This window comes from Phasianus colchicus, chromosome 12 (assembly GCF_987193195.1).
Source record: "Phasianus colchicus chromosome 12, bPhaCol1.hap1.1, whole genome shotgun sequence".
Classification (NCBI taxonomy): Eukaryota; Metazoa; Chordata; class Aves; order Galliformes; family Phasianidae; genus Phasianus; species Phasianus colchicus.
Window position 1 is genome coordinate 818,006 of NC_143447.1, and position 20,710 is coordinate 838,715.

General features: G+C 45.5%; 1 long non-coding RNA gene across 2 annotated transcripts; it reads left to right on the forward strand.

Annotated features, from left to right (window-relative positions):
- The first annotated feature begins 622 nt into the window (after nt 1–622).
- LOC149916215 (uncharacterized) lies at nt 623–15,383 on the forward strand. Of its 2 annotated transcripts, XR_016470227.1 has the most exons (7): nt 625–1,763; nt 2,159–2,301; nt 3,732–3,856; nt 7,179–7,221; nt 9,511–9,730; nt 14,216–14,345; nt 14,842–15,380. It is a non-coding gene; the product is annotated as an uncharacterized LOC149916215 (long non-coding RNA). The 2 variants fall into 2 exon arrangements; XR_016470228.1 differs by lacking the exon at nt 14,216–14,345 and having other exon boundaries at nt 623–1,763; nt 14,842–15,383.
- Nucleotides 15,384–20,710: the final 5,327 nt, after the last annotated feature.

A 20,710-nucleotide genomic window follows, 5' to 3' on the forward strand; every position in this document is an offset into this window, starting at 1 on the left:
GGCAGGTGCATGCCTGTGAAGCAAAGGCAAGGAGACGTGCTTGCTTAGCAAAGGCAGGCAGATGTGTTCTTGCAAAGCAATGGCAGGCAGGCAGGTGATTCCTTGTGAAGCAAAGGCTGGGAGGTGGTTGCTTGGTTAGCAATGACAGGCAGGTGTGTGCTTCCAAAACAATCTCTAGCCAAATGAAAGGATGTTTTCAGGTTTTGTTGCTATTTAATAACTCTTTTTTTTTTTTCCTTTTCTTTTTTACTGCCTTCACTGTACCCATATCTTCCAAAAAGTACTCTAGATAGAGAGTGTGGAGAGAAAGAAAAGGGAAGGGAGGGGAGAGAAGGAGAGGGGAATGGAGGGGAAGGAAGGAAGAAAGGAAAGGAAAAGGGAACTGTGAAGAGGAAGGAGAGGGGAGGGGAGGGGAAGCAGAAAAGTCGCATGCCTCCGGCACCATCCGAGAGGAATCCGGCAGCCGCCGACCCCACCGCCAGGCCCCGGCCGCCCCGGAGCCGCCCTTAGCAACGTGACGCTGCAGGCGGTTGCTAGGGCCGGGGCAGGAAGTGCTTCCTGCCAGCGGAAAGCACTTTCGGGGCAGCGCGGCATGGCCGCGCGAGGGCGGTGAGCGGGGTTGGGAGGAGGGGGCTCTGTGCTGGAAAGGGGGTCAGGCCTCGGTGTGGGGGAATCGAGGGTCTGTCGGGGAGGAGCTCGCGGCGCTGCCGAAAGCCAGAGGCGGGTCCCGGCTCGCGGCTTTGCGGGCTGCGCGGCCTCGCGAGGGCTGCGGGTGCCGGAGCGCAGCCCGGGGCGAGCGGAGAGGCTCCCGGGCGGCGCCGCTGCTGCTTTGGGAAGGGTGGTGGCAGCGCCGTGCTCCGTCGTGCGATGGGAGCTGTCGCGCTGCGATCCGGTGCTGTCGCTTTTCCTTTGGACGTGGCGGGGAAGCCGGAGTCTCGCTTGCTCTCGCTGAGCGTCGTTTGCGTGGTGGCGGGCCTTGGAGATGGCGGCGGAGAAGCGCAGGGCTCCGTCCGGACGGCGAGTTTGGCTTTTGGCCTCGCTCGGTGGAGTTTTGCTTACGGCCCGGAGTGCGCCAGCAGGAGGCTGTGGATGGCGAGGCCTGATACTGCGGCAAGGATGGCGACGGCCTCGTCTGGCTGTGGTGTCAGCCAGCCGGAAAAGCCTGGCTGGAGGCTGAGCCTGAGCCCACCCCCACCCCACGGCTTCTGCGGTGCGGCTCTGCGGCTCCCCGGCGTGCTTTGGTCCTGCAAGGCTGAAGCGCAGCCGGCTGGTTTGCCTGAGGCTTAAGAAGTGAGCGGGTTTGGGAGCCTTGTTGGAGTCTTTGGGGACTTTCTTGTTGATTTAGTTGAGCTGCAGTGATGTGAGCAGGAGTGGTGTTTGTGTGGAAGGCAGGGGCAGTGTTCTGTGCCATGTGTGAGCTTGTGGCAGAGGCAGGTGGTGAAAGCGGCCCAGGTGGCTGGTGGCAGCCTCTGTGAGAGCTGTGGGTGCTGTCTGATGGCTGGGATTGGTCGTGCTCCCGACTGAAGCAGAAGCGCAGTGAGCAAAGGAAGGGTGACTTGTGGGATACGAGCAGGGGATTTTGTGTTTTGGTATGGATCCGTTGCCTTTTCTGATGTGTTTTTGTGCATTGGTGTTTCAGGAGTCTGAATGAGGACTGGAGGAAAAACCCCTCTGGAATTTGTGCCGAGCAAAGCTCAGGCAAGGAATGGATCCACACACCTTGGTGCTCTGTTTGAGTGGGGGAGGAGTGGGCATGGCTGAAGGTTTGTCACTTGCTCTGGATGTCAGTGAGCGGGACGAGTGTGGGCTGAAGTTTAGTGTGATTCTGTTTGTTGCTTGGGAACAGCTGCTTTGATAGATTGGTGGGAGGGAGGGAGGACAAGGGAGATATTAAAACAGCGAGCAGTCAGGAGCACATTGTGTTTCTGCCTGCTTTGTTGGCGCTGTTCTAAGTCTTTTGGTGCACAGCGAGGCTGTGTCCAGCATCCCAATTCAAAGGCAGGACTCAATCCAGTCGCAGCCCATCCGTCCCACGCAAATGCTTCTCTCACCTGGTCTTCTGAATCAGCAGCATCAGGGATTTCACAGTGTGTGTGTGGCAGTAGCTGGCAGTTTTTGCAGTTGGGAAGGCCTTGGTGTGTTTTTATGTTCCCAATAGGATCCCATCCTTGAGCTGCATTAGAAGCAAATGGTGATGCCTTGTGAAAGAAGAAAGGGCAGTGGAGCGGCTCTGCAGGGCGGTGGTGATGGCAGCAAGCTGCCGGAGCTCAAGGAGCATTTGGACAATGGAAATGTATCAAGGTATGTAGTGTAAGAACTCAGCTATAATTGTGTAAGTCATAGGAAAGTGAAGGTAATCTGATGAAGCTGACAGTCCCATTCATGTTTTGATTGTCACAATTAGGGTTAGTTTTTCATGGCTGAAAAGTGTAGCTTTGTGTGGCAGTGTGCTGTAGCACTGTTAGTTGGCTGTGTATAATCACTTCCCACTTCAGTCACGAGTACAAAATTGCTGTTGCATTTATACCTACAAAATACAAAGCTAGCATTAGTTTCAAGAAGAAACAGAGTTGGTGTTTGCTTCTGCCAGTGTTTGTGTTGTGAGATGATAGGAGATATAAAGCACTGATATAAAAAAAAAAAAAAAAAAAATCTGCAGCTTTCAAAACACCTGGTTTTCTTTTAAGAATGCCACATGGAATGCTGGAATAAACACAGAAGCAGTATATTAAGTGGAGCTGCTTATCCTGCAGGGATTGTTTGGCCATGAATGTCTATACTGAAAAACAATAGATGTGTTTGACCTACTGAGAAAACAAAGAGTCATTTGCAATGCATTTCCCACAATTGAAATAATTAAAAATACCTAAGTGTTTGAATGTTCCTTACAGAAGATTATCAATATTACAAGTCATTCTGAAGTTCTCGCACACACACCAAAAAGAAAAAAAAGAAAAAAACAAACGTGTTTGTACAGTGTCAGCTACTCATACTGAGATAAATTTATTTCTGTCATAAGGCTTTCTGAAAACTCAGGGGGACGTGAGAGGCACGTGAATGTTTTACCTCTAGAGGTGACCTTCAAGGAAAAAGTGTTGTGAGTTTATTTTAACTATAATGTCATCAGCAGTTTCGTGGTGCTCTTCTTTCTGCTGTTGTCAGAATACTTCTAGGAAGGAAAAAGAAAAGTCTCTGTAGGCTTTCAGACTTTTCTTTTCACTGTGAGAGCTCCTATATTCTGCAGGGCTTTCCTGCTCACATCCACCATCTGAGCTGTCATCTTCCTGCAAAATGCCAAGCCAAATTTAGAAATAGAGCAGTTAGCATGGTTTGATTAAGCTTGTTTTGGAGATGGAAGGGAGACAGTAAGTAACTGCTCTCTAAAAAGGATAATTGTGTTGGCGTATGTTTCTACTTGAGTAAGGGGCTTTCCCATTCTGTAACTGCTGGCAGTTTGGTAGTGGAGGGTCTCACAGCACAGGTAGTGTGCTGTCAGCTTCAGAATGTGGCCCTGCTGGTGACTTTTCTAGGAGCAGACATTAACGGTCTCTGCTACCAGCAGACAAATAGAGCTGCCTGTGTGCTGGGCAGAGATTCTACATCATGGTTCTATGACCTTATCAGCCACAGTTTGTACTCTGCTTTTTTAAATAATTTTCAAGTGACAGTTGATGTACATTGCTCAGTTCACCCCAAACCCTTTACGCTAGTGCTCAACATCTTTTTTTCAGAATTGTCACTCCTCTAAGTAAGTTAAACTTTCTAGTTTTGAGCCATCAAGCGTTGAAGTCTGATGTCCTCCTGGGAAGTGCTGCCCTGGATATTCATGAGACTTTGAAATGAAACAGTGTGAAACGTAAGTACAAGTTTGAGTGCAGTGTGTCACTCTGTCGTGGACATTAAGTGTTCCTTTTGTTGCTACAGATGGTATTTCTGAGCATCCTCACAATTTTTTGTTATAATCTTTATTTCCTTATGCACACCCTGTCATGGTGTCATTGGAAGCCTGATGTTTTTCACTTTGCTTTTATGTGCAGGAGTGAAAGTGCAATGAAAGAGTGGTTCCTTTTACATAGCCTAAAAACTGATAAATTTCTGGTGCTAGATGAGAAAATGAGTGAATTTTGTTTAATGTTCTAAGTAGTGTTACACAGGTGTAGGTTGTACCATTTAATGTGTCTTAGAACAGTTAACTTTCAGGCAGTATGTGCACCTATGGAGCTTCCAAGTGGACCATCACATCCATTATCAAACTTGTGTTGCTACAACATACTGCACTGATGTGCTCTCATACTTGTTCTGACTTTTGCTTCCTGACTTTCAGATGTGAGCACTCAAAGTGCAGCATGTTGGTAGCAATGTAATACGCTTTTCTCCTGACAGTCACTGTCCTGTTGTGATTGTAGCTGAAAATTATAACTCCACTGCTCTGTATAACAATTGGTGTCATGTTGTATGTTACTGGATATTGATTCAGACATGTCTGTTTACAATTGCATTTCAACAAAACACTGGGATGTACCCAAAAAGTACCCCTGACTTAGGGATGTGATACAGAATCTTCACATTCAAAATGCAAAACTACATGTCACAAGATAAATGTGCTATGTTTTACTCCCAAGATAGACTTGATAGCTGTTCTGAATGAAGAATGAAGAGAATTGCATCTTCTATCTGTAGCTTGTCAAGGACAGGTATATTAATTGCTTAAGAAGCGTGGGCAGAAACCAGAAACTGCATTTCTCCTATAAAGATATACCTTTCTTTAGGCAGCCAAAAGTTGTGCTCTAGTTCTCTCTACTTTGTAGAAATAACAAGTTTGCTGACACCTGAGTGATTAGCTGTACCACGCAAGGTGTAAGAAATTATGCAGAGTGCAAGCAGAAGTGGTGTATTTTTTCTTGATTACTGTGATCTCTTTCATTATGTATTAAGGTAAACCCTGACTTTTTTCTTGCACTTTTTCAGTTGATTGGGTAGTGGTAACATTGCATCTTCCTGGTGACAGAGAGCCAGCAGAAGTGGTAGGAGATTTGTCTGTCTGTGTAGATGGGATGCAGGTAGATCCTGAGCTCCTGACTAATGGTGATGCCTCAAGTACAAGAAATAAGTGACTTTCAACTTAAATGTACAATCTATATAATATCTGGTATACAAAGATTTTTTGTTTTTTTTTTTTTTACTGAATGCTTGAACACAGTGTTTTAGTAATGGTAATGAGTGGTTTATTTAACTTGGTGTTTCTAGAGACCAGAGCTTTTATGTGCTTTTATTTGAGGTGGAGTCATAATCAGCAAAGATTCTCAGCATTACCATAATGTAAATAAGATGAGCACCTTCATTTTCTGAACTTTGCTTACTTTATCTAGCAATTACGACCTACCATTGTGTCTTACTTTAACAAAAGCCTTTAGCTTCCCTCAATTTTCATAAGCCTCTAAGCAAAAAAAGCAATGTAAAATGGATAAATGTAGTCTCATAATAAGCATTCTGGCTAGGAAACAGCTTTATATTTAATTTTCGTAAGATATCTAAATGAAATGCTTACACAGATTTTTGCTGGAGAGGGAGATCCACTCTTTTTTTCTGTTTAATTGGTATCTTCAGTCTCAGATAACAAGGCTAATTTTTAATTGAAAATCTTCAGTAAGTGTAAAATGTGTAATTACATTAAAATAAAAGTAAGGCATTCCAGTTCCTTTGGTTGAGACAGATAAAGATGCGTTTCCGAAGGTGATGCAGTGTGCAGACTAGAACTGGATGGGAGGTGATTTCTCCAGGCTTTCTGTGGTAGAAACCAGCTGGACAATTGGTTGGCTTGTGCCAAAAAGGTGTTTTTGTTTTTTTAAGGACTAAACGAAGTCAGTTTCTGATTGCATCCAAAACATGTAATTGTGTTTAAAAGATTGATCGCGTGCTCTGATGGAGTGTGATTTTGTTGTTTGTTTTGCTTTTTCTAAAGAAAGCCCAAATAGTGTGAGGCTTGTAGAGCAGGGCTGAGGTGAAAGTAACAAATTTCCCTCAAGTGCAGTACTTGAAAGAAGTAAAAGAACAATTGGAAACCATTTCCTTAAATTATCCTACTGAGAAAAAAAATGCTAGCAAGTAGGAAAAGTCATGCAGATAGCCACTATTCCAAACTGAATACAGTTTTGTGCTCCAGAGTACAGGGCAAGCATTTGAAAGCAGTTCAGCAGAGGGTTCCAAGGCGATGAGGTGTCTGAAGCAGATGAGAAAAGAGAGATCTTGAAAAGATTCAGTGTAACATGTTCTACAGTGTAAGGGCACTGACTGGCCATGCATAGTTGCCTGACTAGCCTTTGAAGTTAAGTTTCTGTTTCTGGAATTAGAATAACTTCCTTGAACAGCAGGTCATGGTAAGTGTTTACATCCCGCTTTTTGGCTTACAGCTGTAGTTAGTTCCCATCATAGCTAATAATTGATTTCCTTGTTAATGGCATTTGTTCAGTTCAGTGAAATGAAGTATTTGTATTATAGATGTGAGTGTTTCAGTGTTGCATGTTGCAAGTGCTGGCACAAAAGGCAAATATTTGCAAGGTAGCTGAATAAGCAGTTGAAAAACGTTTGCAAATCTAAGTTGAATTGCTATAATACTTTCTGGAGAGTAGACAAATTTGGACCTGCTCCAATGCCTTTGTGCTGCATTGTGCATAGAGAAAGGGAATGGTCCAGGTCAGAGAGACCAGTTCTCAAGCAAACAGCTGCAGGGATTTGCTAGCCAGCCAGAGAGAGGATTTCAGAGGAACTTGTTGTCCTACCTGCTCTGCCTGCCCTAAGAACAGCGTCGAGAATATGAAAAGTGAGCTCCACTGGAAAAATGACTGCTTGATACTGCTAAGAGAGACAGAAGAGAGTTACTGAACTGTGTGCCTTTGGCAGTATTCGTGTAGTTGGATAAAGTAGTGTTACATCTTCCATAAGGTGAAAATATTATTGCTTTTGCAATTTGTTGCAGCAGTGCTTTAAGAAAATGCATACACTTACATAGGTGTGAAATGTGTACAGTCTTGAAATAAGCCAGTAGATCGGTGGCATGTAAGTGTACAGCCTACGCATTTGAGAGAAATCTGGGCTTTAAAGACTTCTGTTTTTTGTGCTTGGAAGTGATTCCAAATGTTGCTCATACTGCTGCTGTCCTTTTATTTCTGGTATTTAAGGTCCTACGCAGAGTGACAGCTCCAAAGCAAGAAATGATGCTCAGTAAGACTTTTTTCCCTTGTTTTTTTTGCACTTAACGTTTGCGTTTCTGAATGAGGGACTGTATGGTTTACAAACACAATGACTGAATAATTTGTTAAGTTCTGAGCACATCCTTAAAAAAAATTATACTATTGTACATTCAAATGTTTAATTGTCTTTAAAAGCAAGTTAATTGCAACTTTATTTAACATAACTAGCAATAGGAACCTTTTTCCAGAATTTAAGCAAAACTGCTTTGTACTAGCTCGATATAATGTGAGAGCGTTGGCTTTGCATTCAGAAACTTACTATTTTCAGATTTTTCTTGATCTGCTTCATTTAAAATGTTGTAAAACTGCATGGGCTGTCAGTCTTGGGCATCAGAACAGATGCTTTGGTTTGGCTGAGTCCATCAGCACATACGGTTGGCACGTTTTACAATTACTCACAGGTACTGAGCCATAGCTGGAAAGGTTGCATAGAAAGATATAGATTCAATTAATCTTCACTGAGCAATTAAGTGTGTTGTTGTGAGGTGCATATGTATCCTACTGTCTCTGTTATGAGGACAGCACCTTGTGTTAAGACTGCTAATGTTGATGAGACCAGTAAGTTTTGGCTGCCACAGCAGCTTGCTTTGTAAATTTCTGCCTTAAAGAGGACTGGAATAAGCATGATGTTGCAGTGGCTCTCATACATCTATCTACATTCCTAGTTCAAAACTTGTGAGTCTCTTCAATACGTTATTCTTGGATTTATAGCTCTTGTGAAAATGCTTGAGCTGAGTGCAGATTTTCAGTATCATGGGCAAATTCTGTTCTGTTTTGTTTTGAGGACACGTGGTTGAATCTCTTAACTTGACTGTCCCTACTGTGAGGAACTATTTCAGGGAGCATAGCAGCAGTAGGTGTTATTTTTCTCAATGAAAGCTAGCAAGCTGCAGTTTAGAGCTGGTCTGAAAACCAGTTGTCTCACTCCAAAGTACAGAGTATTTCTCCTCCTAATGTGTGCTGAGTGCAGTTTCCATTCTTGAGACAAGGATAAAAATAAAAATCCCAAAATAAAAAGATTTATTTGAGATTTAATTTCCCAGTGATAAATCAGATTGCATAAAAATAAATATAATCTTTAAAGAAGTCCCACTGGTGCATAAACACCACGGTGCATGCTTTTTACATTTCTGTTTTACAGCACGGTGGTATCAGAACTGTATTTTGCTTTGTTAAGAAGATACCGAAAGATAACAGCTACAGCGTTTTAAGATTGATTTGGGATTATGTCCCATACAATGTAGTGGGATAAAAGTGACCACATTTAACCTGCAGTGAGCACCAAGCCACTTTAATTAGTTTCCAGTACTATGAGTATTTTAAGTATTTGTACAATGTGCAGCATTCTCAGATGAGATCTGGAATAGCTAAGTTGATCTGTAAGAAAGCAGCAGAACTTGTATCTCACTTAGTTGAGTAGTCTAGAGTCTTCCTATAGAAGTTTTATATAGTTTCTTTTTTTTGCTCAGAAAAGTGCTTCCCTGCTTGGGTATGGAATGCCCAATAATAGTAATAAGAGCTTGTGTGGTTTTAGTACCACCTAATAGGGCTTTTGGTGTTCCTGAAGGATCCATTTTAAGGATCACCTAAGTGCTGTGGAACATACCTAGCAGCACTTACTGCTGTGTGTATAATTACATTTCATATGCACTATTGTCTTAAAATGCCTGATCTAAGTACACAAAAAATGAAAGGTTTTACTTTTGGCAGTAAAATTTGAACAGAAGCAGTGTACCTTCTAGGACCAACGGAAAGCGAGGCTATAGTTCTTGCAGACTTCACATCCCCAATGATTTGTACGCTATGGTCATTTACTTGAGGGTTGTTGTAGTATGTTATAAATTGTCACATGTAGCACACCTAGTATAGGGCAAAGGTACATTTGACATTGCTATTGAGGTCAGACATAGGTGATTGTACTTGATCTCTTATGCCTTGTGGTTTAAGTAGGCCTACCTACTTCCTACTGAGTGTTTATAAGAATGTAATTTTAAAGGCATTGGTCTGAAATGAAACCTGTGTTTTTGTTGCTTATGGCCTCTGTATTTGACCTGCCAATCCATTGGATGAGCTAAATGCTGTTGGCCTTAAGGGGTGTAGATGCGTTTAACTCTGCTCAGTGGGGTACAAATGTATCAGATTAATAGATGTGACTGAACAGTACAGAGTGAATGAAGACAGCTATTTCAAGTTAAGTGCTTGAAAAGTAATGTAAAAATCTTATCTAGCCATAATTATTACATTCTCCTTTCTTTTATAGAACTTGTTGTCATCCACACCATTAGTATAGTTCTCCTTTCTGTCTTTTCCTACAAAGCACTAACTCAAATGTCCTTGAAAGCTCTGAAGATGCTGCTTCAAATGAAAACAAGACTGTTAATGGCAGTGATTCTCCACAAATGGAAGCTGCAAACCTTCTTGACCTCCCAGCCCTTCTAGACCACCTCCACCCATGCCCTGCAGACCCACATCAGTAGCTGGTGCGTATTCTAGGGCCAGACATCCACTTCAAAGCTGTGGATTCTCTGTACAGTCTTAAAATGAATGTAACGTTTTCCGATGCATGTTTTTAACTACAATTTTTTTCATAGTAAATTCTTGGATATATAACTTCTATTTTAACAGCTTGCATTCAATATCATCGTTCCTCTTATAAGTAATTTCTTGTTTCCATGACTGATAAGTGATGATTGTAGCGATACTGCTAAATATGTTGGAGCTGGTGCCAAAAGAACATGAGTGAGTGCTACTGTTGCATTCAGTTAATTTTAAGGAGACTTGTGAACAAATCTGCTGAAGGACTTACAGAACCGTCTCAAGTAGATAATACTGGGGCTTGAAAGACTAGTAACTTGTTTCTACAGTCCTGGTTAAATTATTTGAAACAGCAGCCCTTCAAACATTGATTGCATGAAAACAAATACGTTTTTTAGTCTACCTTATAATTTAGAAACTACAAAACTTTAAGACAATGACAGGTGTTTTTAGGTTAACTCCTCCACGTACATACACTACCATGTGTTTTGGTGATCTCATTGTCACAATTGATAAATGCTGAGGCTGAATGGAAAACTAGGCTGCAGTAATTGTTTTAGACGATAAAGGCAAAGATAAAGTTTAGTAATAAGACTTGTGTATAGTTCTTAATACTGCCTACCAAATGGCCTGCATGGGAAAAAAAATCTGAAAGCGTTTAAAGAATGCATGTATTCTCCCTTCCACAGCCTTAATTTTTCCACTTTGTGTCAAATCTCTTCTTGAAAATATTATGCACGCTGCCTCTTAAATTGTTGAGAATAATAAATGGGAAATCCATCAATGCAAGCAAGTAGCTTTTTCTTTATAATCATCTAATGTTTAGAGAATGCAGACAAGTTGCTTTGGTGAATAACTTTTCTTTGTAATATCAAAGCTGTGCAGCTGTGCAGTTCTTGGATTGAAGCATTTTTACAGAGTGCAGCTAAGTTGCCTTTTTTGTGGAATGCAAAATGCTTTCTTTTTTAAAGCTGCCTTCCAAGGGACTGCATGCCATCAGCTTTTCTTTTTGAATGCTCAAAATGTGCTGGGCCTTGAGTTTGCTACCTTGCTCTGTAGGCAGCTCCACTGGACTGAAGCTGATGGAGGCATGGCCTACTGTCTGCACCACGCTCACGCTGCTCTGGGCCATGCTATCACAGAATCACAGAATTGCCAGGGTTGGAAGGGACCTCAAGGATCATGAATCTCCAACCCCCCTGCCACGTGCAGGGCCACCAACCATTCCACCTAATGCTAGACCAGACTGCCCAGGGCCCCATCCAATCTGGCTTTGAACACCTCCAGGGACGGGGCATCCACAACCTCCCTGGACAGCCTGTTCCAGTACCTCACCACTCTCTCCGTAAAGAATTTCCCCCGACATCCAACCTATATCTCCCTTCCCTCAGCTTAAAACCATTTCCCCTTGTCCTGCTGTCACTCACCCTTTCAAAGAGTTGATTCCCCTCCTCTTTGTAGGCTCCCTTTAGGTACTGAAAGGCTGCAATGAGGTCACCCTGCAGCCTTCTCTTCTCCAGGCTGAACAAGCCCAGCTCCTTCAGCCTGTCCTCATAGGGGAGGTGCTCCAGTCCCCTGATCATCTTCGTGGCCCTCCTCTGGACCCTCTCCAACAGCTCCCTGTCTTTCTTGTACTGGGGGCTCCACACTTGGACGCAGTATTCCAGATGGGGCCTCACAAGAGCAGAGTAGAGGGGAACAATCACCTCTCTGTCCCTGCTGGCCACCCCTCTTCTGATGGAGCCCAGGATCCCATTTGCCTTCCGAGCCGCAAGGGCACACTGCTGGCTCATGTTAAGTTTTTCGTCTACCAAGACCCCCAAGTCCTTCTCCACAGGGCTGCTCTCAAGGACCTCTCCTTCCAGTCTGTAGGGATGCTTGGGATTCCTCTGGCCCAAGTGCAAAACTCTGCACTTTGCCGTGTTGAACCTCATCAGGTTCACCCGGGCTCACCTTTCTAGCCTCTTTAGGACCCTCTGAATGGCATCCCGTCCTTCAACTGTGTCAACCACACCACTCAGCTTGGTGTCGTCAGCAAACTTGCTGAGGGTGCACTCGATTCCGTCATCAATGTCATTGATAAAGATGTTAAAGAGCACCGGTCCCAAGACAGATCCCTGGGGGACGCCACTCGTTACCAGCCTCCACCTGGACATAGAGCCATTGATGACCACCCTCTGTCTGCGGCCTTTCAACCAGTTTCTTATCCATCGAGTGGTCCACCCATCAAATCCACATCCCTCCAGTTTGGAGAGAAGGATGTGGTGGGGGACCATGTCAAAGGCCTTGCTCAAGTCCAGGTAAATGACATCGGTCGCCTTTCCCTTGTCCACCGATGCCGTCACTCCATCATAAAAGGCCACCAGATTGGTCAAGCATGACCTTCCTCTGGTGAAGCCGTGCTGGCTGTCACGGATCACACGCCCTTTCCTCACGTGATCAAGCATGTCATCCAGGATGATCTGTTCCATGATCTTCCCAGGCACAGAGGTGAGACTCACCGGCCTGTAGTTCCCGGGGTCCTCCTTGCTCCCTTTCTTGTAAATGGGAGTGACGTGACCCTTCCTCCAGTCATCTGGGACCACACCAGACAGCCACGACTTCTCAAATATGATGGAGAGCGGTTCGGCAACCACCTCAGCCAGCTCCTTCAGAACCCTGGGATGCATGCCATCCGGCCCCATAGACTTGTACACATTCAATCTCATGAGGCGGTCTCGGACCTGCTCTGTCCTCACAGCAGGGGGGGATTTACCACCCCAGTCCCCACCCAGAGGTGTAGGGATGCAGGGCTCAGGGACGGAAGGAGTACTGGAGTCCTGGCTGCCAGTGAAGACCGAGGCAAAGAACTCATTCAGTACCTCGGCCTTCTCTTCGTCCATTGAAACCAGTTCTCCTTTTACGTTTACCAAAGGAGGTACACTCGCTTTGGCCTGTCTCTTCTGGCTAGTGTACCTATAGAAAGTCTTCCTGTTGTTTTTCACGTCCCTCGCCAAGTTCAGTTCTACCTGCGCCTTGGCTTTCCTGATCCCACATCTGCAAGTCCGGACAACATCCCTGTATTCTTCCCAGGTGGCATGCCCTTGTTTCCAGAGTTTGTACACACCTTTCTTCGCCCTCAGCTCTCTCAGCAGGTCCTTACTGAGCCACGCCGGCATCCTCCCTCCTCTGCCCACTTTCTTGTTCAGTGGGACAGAGAGTTCTTGCGCTCTTAGGAAGGCATCCTTGAAGAGTAACCAGCTCTCTTCAGCATTTTTGTTTTTAAAGAGAGCATCCCAGGGGATCTCGGCCAACAGTCCATTGAACAGCTTAAAGTTTGCTCTCCCAAAGTTCAGGGTCCTGATGCCACTCTTCACCAGGCCCACAGTTCTCGAGATCACAAACTCAACCAGAGCGTGGTCACTGCAACCCAGGCTGCCTCCGACCTTAACACCATTAATTATATCCTCCACATTGGTGAGCAGCAGGTCCAGCAGCGCTTCACCTCTGGTCGGTCTGTCCAACACCTGGACCAGAAAGTTATCATCAACACATTCCAGGAGCCTCCTAGACCTCTTGCAACTTGCCGTGTGGTCTTTCCAAGAGATATCCGGATGGTTGAAGTCCCCCATCAGGACAAGAGCTGCGAGCACGAAGCCTCCCATGTCTGAAGCAAGAAAGCCTCGTCAACAGTCTCCCCTTGATCAGGTGGCCTGTAGTATACTCCTATCACCAGCTGGCCTTTGTTAGACCCATTCCTAATTCTAACCCACAGGCTCTCAACCTGATCATGACTGTTTCTCAGAGGAAGCTCCTCACAGTCTATCCACTCTTTGACATAGAGGGCTACTCCCCCACCCTTCCTACCTAGCCTATCTCTTCTAAAGAGCCGATAGCCCTCAATGGTGGTATTCCAGTTATGGGAATCATCCCACCACGTTTCCGTGATAGCAACAAGGTCGTAATTTTCTAAGCACATCACGGTTTCCAACTCATCCTGCTTGTTTCCCAGGCTGCGTGCATTAGTATAAAGGCACTTCAGCTCGGCTTTCCGTCGCACCGCCTTTATAGATGGTCTAGGTTCCCCTAGAACAGCAGCATCCCCAACACCCCCCTGCCCCAGTCCATCCCTTCGTACTTGACTGTCGTTGCCCAGCAGGTTCGGTACGAGCCCTGGAATGACCCGCTCAAGCTCAACATCCCTGATTTTGCTCCCTTCCCCCTTCATACCTAGTTTAAAGACCTGTCAATGAGTCCTGCTAGTTCCTCAGCTAAGATCCTCCTCCCCCTCAGAGACAGACTACTTTCATTTGCTGCCATCATGCCAGGTGCTGAGTAAGTTTCCCCATGGTCGAAAAACCCAAAATCCCTGGATTTGCACCAACTTTTGAGCCATTTATTTATGAGGTGTGTTTTTTGGTATCTCTCGGTATCCTGCCCTGCTACTGAAGGTATGGAAGAAAACACCACCTGCACACCCGCTCCCTCGACTACCTGCCCCAGTCCCCTGAAGTCTTTCTTGATAGCTCTGAGACTCCTCTCTGCAACTTCGTCACTGCCAGCCTGGATTATCAATAACGGGTAATAATCGGAAGGGCGAATCAGACCAGGGTCAAGTACAGATGGGGAAATCAACACCTGGTATGTGCAGTTAAATCTTTTTACTATGAAGGATCATTAAATACATAAAAGATAATCCTTCACACATTAGACACGTCTACAAATATACAGAGAATGGATTAAGGACTGCACGCCATTCTATCTGGCTGATTTATATATGTTACAAAGCCCTATAAAAATCAGTAGTAAAACTTTCAGGCTGTAGTAGGCAGCCTTGCAGTCCAGTCGCAAATCTCATTTTCTGGTTGTTCAGCTGCTGGGATGAGAAGACTGCCAAATAAAATGATACCCATCAGGTTTAAACACTTCCCTTATCTGTTGTTTTTTTGTTTGTTTGTTTGGTTGGTTGGTTGGTTAGTTGTTTTTTTTTTTTTGTTTTTTTTTTTTTGTGTGTGTGTGTGTGTGTGTGTAAGTAGCAATATAGTGGTACAATCAGTAAAGAATATTTTTTTTCCAGGATGCAAAAGAAGACAAGGCATCTTTGAGACAAGACAGCCAAAGGGAGTCGTTGCCTCCAGGACCTAGCCGCAAGTAATATGACATTCTTCATGCATATATTGAGACTATGATTATTCCCTAAATATCCAAAGATCACATTTTTTGTGTGGTGAAGGAGGGCTGTGAATTACACTGGAGGAATTACTGCAAAATAGAACTATCAAGGATAAAAATAAGAAAAAAATAAAAAAAAAAAAGAAGAAAAATAAATTATGAGTTTCTTGTAGTTATTTCTCTGGTCTGGTGATGAGCAAAAATAATTAGATGTACTTACACATAAGGTTTTTTGAGAACACTATGTTTAATAAAAGGCTGTGAAGTCTTGGATCTGCTCACTTCAGAGAACTTCTTACACTAAATAAGCTATGCTCCAATAAAAGCAAAATGTTAGGTATGAAGAGATTATTTCTGGAGCTCAGCAAGGAGTGCAGTTGACAGTTTTCTGCTTGTGAAGGCTTTTTGGCACAAAACTAGTATTATTGAAGCTTAGGGGAAAAAAACAAACAAAAATAACAGCAGTATATAATAGCATACTCAGAGAGAAGACAGTTGATAGCTATCAAAATGTTGTTTTCAGAGACCTGGAAATAACACATGAGGGAAGGAGACTGCCAAGGTCATTGAACTGCAGATCACAACAACTGCATCAGGTGATCCTCTTAAGTGTTTTCTTCTAAGCCTAGTCAGTTTCAGAACAAATACACACATTGGCCATTCCCTGTTTATTGTCTGTCTATCACTTCCAGGCAAAATTACAATAAGATACATATATCCAACTCTTCTGTGTGTCATGATCTGACATGTATTGAAGCTGAAGTGTTGGGAGTGGGAAGAAATGCCCTGGAGAACAATTAACCAGAAACAGGTACTGGAACAGGCTGCCCAGAGAGGTTGTGGATGCCCCATCCCTGGAGGTGTTCAGGGCCAGGTTTATCAGTTAAGTTATCACGGAACAGTGATACACAGTACATACACAGTTACAGTTCAGTTATCATGGAACTCGGGGTTTTAGCAGGCTCCCAGTCCCTCCTTTGGATTCTTTACACATTTCTGAATGCTCATCTGACCACGTTGTAAATCTCCCTGCATGTACTGCTCACTATTTTACTTATTTCACTCAGCATCTGCATTTACAATGTTGTGAGGAAGCCTTGCCCAGAACCAGGGAACACTAAGTGGCAGAGAGAGTGCAGAGGCTGGGGAGAGACCCTATAGAGACGGACATCTCCGGTGCCATGGAACCTCACTTCTCAGCACCTGAAACACCCTGAGAGCCTGAACTGATGTTTGAGGCAGGGATGTGGCGGCTCAGGCAGGTCTGAGGAGGCACAAATGATTTGGGGCTAATGCTCATCGGACATTATTCAGTACTGACCCAGAGAGGGAGAATTCGTGACATTGAGAGAGTCTGTTCTGAAAGAGTCTGAGAGCTGAAAGAGAGTCTGAGGGAGACGGCATGAAATGGGAGAGTGTCTACAGCCGAGAAGGAAAGTTTCCAGGAGAGACTCTGAACAGAGAGGGAGAATCTCCGGGTGAGCGAGAGTCTCCTGGTTGAGAGAAAAAACCTCCAGGCTGATTGAGATGCTCTCCAAACAGAGAGAGACTCCCTGCAGTCCAAACTGACAACCTTCAGTTACAACAGGACAGCCTCCAGGCCCAGAGAGAGCCCTCTGGTCTGAACCAGACACCCTGCAATGTGACAGGGACGTCCTGCAGTCTGAACAGGACGTACTCTGAACTGAGCCAGATGCCTTCCAACATGCATAATTCAGTCTCCGAACTGAACAGAACTCAGTTTCATCAAGCCATGCTTGAATCTGAACTAAATATCCTCATAATCGAATGAGACAGACTCTGAGCCGAGCTGGAGGGTGAGAGCATCGGAACTGACCGACCTGACCAACACAGGAGGCAGCAGAATCAATGTCAGCTGCCCCTGTAGGAGGATGGAACATGAAAGGAATCTCCACTCAGAACAGAAGAAAGAGGAGGAGGTGAAGTAGAGGAAGCAGTCCCTGTAAGAGAAGAGCAGGACAGAGGTCCAGAGGAGTGACTCCAGATCCAGGGGAAGCACCCCTGAGTCCAAGGGAGGCCCTCAATGAGATCACAGCACCAACGCCTACAAGGGTAACAAGAAGTCCACCCCAGAATGCCAGGGGTCAGCCTCGGGTCTCTCCTGAGGCTTTTTGCCACAGACTCCAGGTGGGGCCTTTCTCTCCAGCACAGTGCAGAGGATGTTCTTTACACCTTGTTCAATCCGTATGAGTCCCAGGGCCACGGCACAGGCCATCTCCTATTTGATCTGCTCAAAGCCTCATTCTTCTTCATCGTCTGATAGAGGGGGCTTACAATGAGGCTGTAGTTTGGAGCATGCATTCTCAAAAGCCCTCTAAGTCCAGAAAAGACTGTGTCTCTTTCTCACCAGTGGGCAGAGACACGGCAGTGATTTTGTTGACCACATCCATAGAGATGTGACAACGCTCATCTTGCCATTTTACTCCTAGGAACTGAATCTCCTGGGCAGCTCCCTTCACTTTGCTTCACATAACAGCAAAACCAGCACGTAGAAGGATCTGAATTATTTGCTCTCCTTTCTCAAAAACTTTCCTTGCTGTGTTGCCCAAACCACAATGTCATCAGTGCAGTGTAAGTGCTCAGGAGCACCGCCCTCTTCTAGTGCAGCTTGGATCAACCCATGGCAAATGGTCGGTCTGTGTTCCCATCCCTGGGCAAATGGTTCCAGGTGCACACAAAGCCCCTCCAGGTGAAAGCAAGCTGTGGCCTGCGTTCTGAGGCCAAAGGAATGGGAAAGAAGGCATTAGCAATGTCGGTGGCAAACCATGGATCAGTGTGCTGGCATCGCTGAGAAGCTGAGCATTGTGAAGGACAACTTAAAACCAGGCAGCCAGTCACACACACTGTGCAGCACCAGGAGCTCTGAGTCAGTTCCTCCATTCCAAGAGAAGAGTCCTTTCTTTGCTCTGCACACTCTCACGCCCTGGCTCTGCCAGGTAGGGACAGACACAAGCAGCCCCTGCTGAGTGTGGGGACAAGGATGCTGACACAACATATCATTCTCTCGCTGTGACTTAGGGGATTAGAACATCTTGTTATGTTTTACTACATTTTATCCAAGACTGTCCATTAAAAAAAAAAAGTGTATTTGTTCAATGTTATCTGTTGTTATCTGTTGTAGTGGTGATCAGATAGTCACAATCATCTAAGACAAAGTTTCACAAGAAGAACAACCCCAAAGCAGAGCCGTGGTCAGAAGGTGGCACTGCAGGCTCACCAACCCCAACTGCCGCTGCTTCTGACAAAGCAGAGTGATGCTTTGGGTGCAACACGGCAGGAATCAGTGCAAAATGAAGGGGTGTGTTCGTCACGGTATTTCTCCAGGGGGCAGCAAAGGCAGCACAGCATCATTCCTCTGACAGCAACTTCTGTGACTTTAACTGTGCATCATCCCCAGTGGTCAGTGCTTTGCCACATCAACCCAACTCTCACGTTCTCTGGACTAGATGTAAGTACACGAGCAGATAAATGCTTTCTATCACATCCTCAGTCCCTGTAGCCATTTACCTGGTAGCTGAAACATTCAGAACACAACTAAAATTTCCTCTAAATCTGCTCTGGTCAGTACAGTGACATGTTTAAGACACAGATGCTGATCATCAATAAAATTCTTTAAGAACTATGCTGCTTCAAGTCAATTGCTCCTGGAGCCACAGGTGCAAGCAGGACTTGGCAGAGGGCAGCTGGTCTGCACCATGTCCTGCTAGAAAATGCCAGAGTCCTCACCTCTCAGTCTCTCCCACATAAACTCACTCAAAATTGATTGAAAATCAGTATCCTGCCTCCAGATGTGGCTGGAAGCAGCTGGTGTGTTCAACACGGCGCATCCCTTGTGGAGAGTGCAAACAGACCAGGGTCACATCAACCGCATTTCATCAGGAAGCAGTAAGTGAGAGGTGCCTGTATCAGACGTCCGGGGCTGCAGAGCCTTATGCTCTTGCTGCAGTAGAAATGTAACAGGAGCAGAAACAAACCGGGATGCTCTGGGTTCCACCCAGAAAGGCAAAACAACACAGAGACGCACCAACTGTGTTTGGCAGTGCCCACCCAAGATTTTCTGCTCCCCTGCTCCTCGTCCAATCCCACTGAGGGTCTGCTCAGCATATTGGGCATTCAGTTCCCTGTAGGGAGGAATTACCTGCAACCAACATCTGCCTCTTCTTCAGTGATGTAGCCTTGATGCTGGGGGAAATCACAGAATTGTAGGGGTTGGAAGGGACCACCAGAGATCATCAAGTCCAACCCCCCTGCAGGCTCCCTAGAGCAGGCTGCACAAGTAGGCATCCAAACATGCCCTGAATATCTCCAAGAGAGGCAGACTTCTCCTTGGGCAGCCTGTCCCAGTGTTCTGGGACACTCTCATATTGATGAAGTTCCTATGCTTCAGTTTAAGGCCATTTCCCCTTGTCCTGTCCCCACACACTGCTGAAAAGAGGTTGGCCAAGTCCCTTTGTCTCCTACACTTAAGATATTTATAAACATTAATAAGATCCCTTCTCACTCTTTTTTTCTTAAGGCTGAACAGACCCAGGTCACTCAGCCTTTCCTCATAGAGGAGATGCTCCAGCCCCTTTATCTTCTGGACTCTCTTCAGGAGATCCCTGTTTTGTTTCAGACTCCCAGAACTGGATACAATACTTCAGGTGAGGCCTGACCAGGGCACAGTAGAGGGGAGGATCACCTCCCTCAACCTGCTGTCCACACTCCTTTTAATGCACCCCAGGATCCCATTGGCCTTTTTGGCCAGCAGGGCACACTGCTGACTCATGGACAACTTGTCATCCAGCAGAACCCCCAGGTCCATCTCCACAGAGCTCCTCTCCAGCAGGTCCTTGCTTTTGTTAAACCTCATCTGCTTTATTGCTGCCCAGCTCTCCAGCCTGTCCAGGTCTTGCTGAATGGCAGCACAGCTTTCAGGTGTGTCAGACAATCCTCCCAGCTTCGTACTTAGTGACACCTATCCCCATCAAGGTTGTCAATGAAGATACTGAACAAGACCAGACCCAGCAGCAACCCCTGGGGAACACCGCTACTCACAGGTCTCCAGCCAGACTCTGTGTTGCTGATCACAACACTCTGAGCTCTGCTAGTCAGCCAGTTCTCAACCCAGCTTGCTGTCCACTCATTTATCCCCACTTTCTCAGCTTTGTTATCATGATGTTGTGGGAGATGGTATAAAAAGCCTTGCTGAAGTCAAGGTAGATGACATCCACTGCTTCCCTCATCTGTAAAGCTGGTGATCCATCATAGAAGGCTACAAGGTTGGTCGACCATTATTTCCCCTTGGTGAATCCATGGGGAATCCACCTGACTATACCTGATAACTTTCTTCTCTTCCAATTGCTTGGAGATGGCATCCAGAACAAGCTGTTCCAAAACATTTCCAGAGACAGAGCCCTGTTGTTTCCCAGATCCTCATTCTTGCCCTTTCTGAAGACTGTAGTGAATCTGCCTGTCCTCCAGTCTTCTGGCACCTCTCCTCCAAGACCTGTCAAAGATGATAGAAAGCAGTTTGGCAATCACCTCTGCCAGTTCCCTCAGCATCTGTGGATGCATCCCACCAGGGCCCATGGACTTGTGCACATTGATCCCACCCACACGCTCCTGGACCATCCCCTCCTCACCCAGAGGGAAGCTCTTTCTCTCTTCCCTCCAGGATCCAGGAGTCCCAAGGGGCAGACTTGGCAGTGAAGACCAAAGCAAAGAAGGCATTTATCATCTCCGCCTTCTCAGCATCCCTGTTACAAGAACTC